General features: G+C 41.9%; 1 long non-coding RNA gene across 1 annotated transcript; it reads left to right on the forward strand.

The window, feature by feature from the left end:
• Positions 1-3,719: 3,719 nt before the first annotated feature.
• On the forward strand, positions 3,720-5,787 carry LOC109374370 (uncharacterized). The gene is made up of 2 exons (XR_002122378.1): positions 3,720-3,890; positions 4,765-5,787. It is a non-coding gene; the product is annotated as an uncharacterized LOC109374370 (long non-coding RNA).
• Positions 5,788-6,122: the final 335 nt, after the last annotated feature.

The following is a 6,122-nucleotide window of genomic DNA, read 5'->3' on the forward strand; positions in this document are numbered from 1 at the left end:
CAGAGGAGAGAGAAAAGTTAGATATTTTAAAAAGGAGTTGGGGCAAAGACCAATTTTTCAGGTGAACTTCAAGGATTGAAACAATATTGTTTTAATATGGAAATCAAGGAATGCCACTTCTGCAGGAACTAGCTAACAAGCCCCATGTGAGAGAGGGCCAAAGTCACCTGACTTTTCGTTCCTAAATTTGTGTGTATGCTAAATGGGCATGGGCAGCTAGATCTGCATATCTGACAGTGGTCCATTCAAATAATTATACATCCGCATTAGGAAATATTAATGTTCTTTGTGAATGATATTCCCAGTTAAAACAGTGAGGTTTTGAGTTCTGTTTACTTTAGCCATATATTCTTATTCTCTTATCACCAAATTTTATTTGTGTGTTTTCAAGACTGTTTCAGGTTCTCATTAGGAATTGATTCCTCTCTTGTGGAGGAGGGAAAGTAGAACAGGGAGACTTCTTGTTTCAATAGGAGAATACTTTGGAAGGCGGAGTGCTGTCTTAAGTGGGAATGAGTTGACTTAGGAGGAGGCAGGCTCCTCTTTCTGAATATGGAAAGGGATCCAACGTTGGTTGTTTCCAATGACAATTTCATGACCCACTGATCCTGCTGTGGATTCACGTTCTTTGGTAGTTGGAGTAATTAATCCCTGATGTAAAAGCACAAGAGACAATTAAGGTGGGAAATATTATTTTTTCACATGTGCGCACTTCCAGCCCTCCCCTCCCCTGTCCCTCTCACTCACGTCATCTGCTGTACTGGAGATGGCGGCAGCGGCATATGGCCTGAAATAAGTCTAGCGTCAAGAGAACAAGATTGAACTTTCAGTGCCCAAGATTTATGCATCAAAAATGTCTAGCTCCCCAAACATGTTTTATGAGAGTTAAAATGGAAGATATAGTTCCTGTGCCTCGGGTGGCAAACTGGCCATATGTCTGTGAGATTTACCTCCCCACAGGTGTCCCTGACATTTGCAAGCCTCTGGAATCGGGAGAGGTCTCCCCAGGGCTACAGTAGGGTCGCAGCCATGTCACAGGTACAATCATCACTATGATTACAGTGGGAATTCCAGCCTAACAGATTATGAGGTGGGGGAGATATTTAGGAAAAAAAGGAGCCAAGATATATGTGTTCATCACATAATTATTCAATAATCATACATCTTGTCAAGTAACAGAAATGGAACACTGCCTCAAAAGTTCTGTATGCACAATATCTTGTTGAATAAGTACTATAGTCCCTGCGTCAGAGGCCCCCGAGCAGCCCATTTCATCCACTATTCAGGGAGGCCATCCCGTGTAGACACAAAAGAAGGAGTGATTCCAGGGTCCGAAATCTCCATGATTATTTAGTTACCCACGGCTGGTCCACTCTTATCTTCTGTTGTCTTGTTTCTCATTTCTTATTATCCAGCTAAGGTGTATCATCAATGATTGATTTATACAGGCTCTTATTGTACTGACCATAAAATATAGCTCATTTTCTTACACTGACCAAACCACATATCTGTAGGGTGCAAGAAGCAACCTGTAGAAAATGTGTGATTTACTTCTGTGTCTCTGTTGCAAAGGCCCCCTTTCCTCTGGGAGAGAAATGGAAGCTGTGACCTGGCAAAAGGATTTCTATCGCACAGTCTTTCACAGGATGCGATGTCTTTGCTGTGAGCTGATTCATTGCAGGCTTTTTGTTTGCTTCTGGATGTCCACTGCCCTAGCACACAGAGACACTACTATTTGTCAAGCAAATATTCTATACTTTATTTTCAAATAAAAACGACTGTTTTCAAACAGCGTTTTTTTAGAAATCATGTTTTACTCCAGGAGAGAGGTTAAATCAGTATCTTTGTCACTTTTTGCCAACGGCAGCTTCTTATGGCGGCTCCTCAGGGGGACATGGTGGGCTCTTTCTGAACAGTTGTTTTTTCGTTTTGTTTTTCTGTTATAAAAATAAAGAAGTTCTTGATCTCAGCACACTCATTTAACCATTGAGTTGTTATAATAGTTTTGTTTGCCTCTGTTACTCACTTAATAATATTAGTAACATTTCCATGTCAGTTATGATTGCAAATCAATTAAGTTCTAGCGGATGATGAAATCAATCAAAGTAGCAACTGATTAAATAAAGTATCTTCTTGGTGACTCTTTACTATGGGGTGACAAAAAAATTGATACACATTTTAAGAGATGTTATGTGTATACATTTTTTGGCACTTTCTGTATTTTACTGGTGCAACTACCATATTTCCCCATGAATAAGACACACCCTTTTTTGAAAAATTTGCAATCTAAAAACTGGATGCGTCTTATACAGCGGCTGTAGATTTTTTTACTTGCATTTCCTGCAAGTGATGAGGAGTTGTATGAATTTTATGATAAATAAAACTTGAGTTCAATAACTTTATGTAATACATTTTTTTTCACATTTTGGGCCCCAAAATTAAGGTGCGTCTTATACATGGGAGCATCTTATACATGGGGGAATATGGTAATCTGTACCCTCTTGGGTATTAGAAAACTTTGCTATCATTTTTTCTTTAGAGACCTGTAATCTAGCTGCGGAAGCCAAATGTAAAGACACTGACGTTAAATAAGAACACCAGGTTGAAATAGAAGCTTCTGATAAAACCCGAGGGGTCACCTGCGGTATAGGACTACTGTGTAATTGAATAGTGAAGTGAAGTCTATGGCAGGATGTGTGATCTTACAGGGGTGTATGTCACCCCAATAACTGCTCAGAATGACTTGGTGGATCATACTGGCTGGGCCGTGTTCATGTTCCCTCCCACCACCTCACTTACCCTGCTCCACCTCACATGCTGAATTCTTCGGCCTGAGATGGAGCAGGACCAATCTTTTTACAAACAAGTAGCAATGCGTCCTGGTGTGCAAGATGAAAGAGCACGTGCGTCATAAGGGAGCAGGAAGGAGTTGGGACGATGACCTGGATCTTCAGCAAACTTGCTTAAGGTGGTCAAGTTTGGGAGGATGGAGTTTGAACAGCAAGGCACAGGGAGCACTCAGGATACAGTGGGATTGGAAAGGATGGCTGATCTGGGCAAGAGAGGCATCTACTTGTTATGATGATGATTTGGAAGTGACCAATCTGCCTAGAGGTGTCAACCAAGGTTGTAGGAATGAATTAGATCAACAAGGAAGAGAATGTAAAGAGAAAAGAATTGAGGCCTAACACTCGAGAGGAGGAGGAAAAAGAAGAGATGTGAAGGAGAAAAAAAGGACATCTGTATATTCATTGCTAAGAGGGATCTCAAATAGATTGAAAACTGGCAATGGTTTGGCCCACATGCTATGAAAATCAATACTTTTCATTAACAAAGTGCCTTGAAATTTGATTTGATCTTATTTGCAGACAGTATTACTTTTAAAAGGATATTTATGTTCCTAAGTTCAGGCGTAGGAACTAGCATTAATCAAAGATATTAGCTCATTTTAATTTTTCTTTGCTGCATTTATGCTTGAGCCAGTGAGACCATTTGGGGGTCTATCTATCTATATAAAAATCTATATATTGAGAAAATGAAAGAGAGATGTGTGGTTAAAAAAAAAGGAGTCCTTTTGGCAATTAAGTGGATGGTTGATTCCCTTAATATTCTAAGAGCAAACGTGGCCATCATTATGAATCACTGTGGTTGATGACTCTAATTCCTTTTAGTGCCATTCTAGCAGATGCTCACATTTCAATCCTCCACAGACAGATCAATCTTCGTCATTCCCTCATACATATTCCAGCGTCCACACTGGGGTTTCAGCGTGATGTACCGGCGAGAGGTGACAGCGTCACTTCTTTGTGAACGAGCAAAGCAGCTACCTGGGAAACCAGAGTAAGAGTCGAGAAATTGCTGTCCTTTGCAAAAGTGACAGTGACCACCAGGTACGTGTGCTCCTGGATGTTTGGATGGAATGGCACTGACGTAGTTACTTCTTGCTTCATGGAGGAATGTCCTCTATGGAAGAAGGGGCTGAGATCTTGGCACTAGTGTCTTTATGAGCAGCATTAAATTGAAAGTACCAGTAGTGCCAAGGAAGAAAGCCTTTCCAGTGTAGGTCACTGAGAATGGCTAGGTTTTGTGCTCTTGGAAACCACACACACACACACACACACACACACGTGCACACACAAAAAAAACACATACACACATGAACACACACATATACACATACACACACATACAGACACACACATACACATAAACACACACATGCACATAATGCAAAAAAACATACACACGTACACACATACACACACATGCACGCACACATAGAGACAAACAGACACACATATACACACACATACAGAAACATACACACAGAAACACATACACACACATGAACACACACATACACATACACACATACACACATACACACACATACAAACATACACATCAACACACACATGCACATAATACAAAAACACATACACACGTACGCACAGACACACATATACACACATACACACAGAAACACGTACACACAGAAACACATACACACACAAACACGCACATGCACACATACACACACACACACACACACACACTCACCCTGCACATACATGCCTGGTTTCTGATTATGACATTATGTGAGATTTGGGAATGAAGGGTGACAGAAACTGCCTCGGGAAAAATAAAAAAAAGTATTTGAGTGTCTTTCTGTGCAAACAACGCTTCTTGTATTAACCTGGTTCCTTGAAGAATTGAAAGGATTCCAACTGAAGGAAATTTTGCTATTCTTGGTTTACCTACCAGGATAGATGCCCAGCGAAGGGCCCACGGCCAGTTGTCTGAGTTTCCTGGGGCTGCTGTGAGGAAGTGCCCAGACCAGGTGGCTGAAGCCACAGAACCGTGTGCTCTGGCAGCTGTGGAGGCCAGAAATCCGAGATGACGATACCAGAGCCGTGGTTCCTCCTGAGGCTGTGAGGGAGCGTCCGTGCCGTGGCCCCCCGGCTTCCGGTGGCTTGCTGGCGATCCTTGACGTTCATTGGCTCCCGCTTCTTCCTGCCATCTCTGCCTTCGTCTCAGCCTGGCATTCCCTCTGTGCAAGTCTGTGTCCAAATTTCCCTCTTTCGCAGGGACACCAATATTTGGGCAGGGTCCCACTCTACTCCACTATGACCTCCCCTTCATGCATTATGTCTGCAGTGACCCTATTTCCAAGTTCCATCACTTTCTGAAGCATTGGAGGTTAGCATTTCAACATAGGAATTGGGGAGGGACACAATTCAGCTCAAAACACTCTGCCCCCTCCCCAAATTCATGTCCTTCTCATATGCAAAATACGTTCACCCCATCTTATCATCCCCAAGTGTTTCCAGAGATGGCTGCACCGTGTCTCCCGTTCTACTGCATTTTTGCAATTTGACCTTGTCGTTTCCACATTATGAGGTAGACTCGTTTTCACCTCCTTTGAATCCAGGCTGCTCCTGAGCTGTTGGAATCCACAGAATGTGGTGGGGAGGATGCTATGTAACTTCTGAGCAGGGCCCTGTGAGATCTAGAGTTTCTGCACCCACCTCTTGGAATGTCCTTTCCTGGGACCCAGTCTCCATGTTGTGAAGCTCACGATGCCACGTGGAGAAGCCTTCATGGAAGACTTCACACAGCCTTGCTGAACTGAAGCCAGGGGTCCAGACTCATTGCCAGCCGAGTGAGTGGGAACATGCTGGAAACTTCAGCTATCACAGCACTTTCTACAATAGCCACCACATAAAGCAGAAGCACTCTCTGGTCACACAAAGAATTATAACTTATAATAAATGGTTGTTTAAGCTACAGTATTTTGAGGTGCTTTGTTAAAGAGCAATAGAGAATTGAAATAGAATATGGGATTACAACATAGTCATAAGGATATAACGCATAGCATAGAGAATATACTCAGTAATATTACAACAGCTATGTAGGGTGTCAGGGGGTGCTAGACTAGCTGGGGATCACTGCATAGATTACATAAATGTCCAACCACTATGCCATACACCTGAAAATAATATAAAATAATATTGAATGTCAACTGTAACTGAAAAACAAATTTAAAAAAAAGAATATAATGAACAGCTTAGAGCTCTATAACCAGTAAAAATACATTTTAAGGTAAAAGTGAAGTAGAAGCA

The sequence above is a fragment of the Hipposideros armiger genome, unplaced genomic scaffold, assembly GCF_001890085.2.
Source record: "Hipposideros armiger isolate ML-2016 unplaced genomic scaffold, ASM189008v1 scaffold_817, whole genome shotgun sequence".
NCBI lineage: Eukaryota > Metazoa > Chordata > Mammalia > Chiroptera > Hipposideridae > Hipposideros > Hipposideros armiger.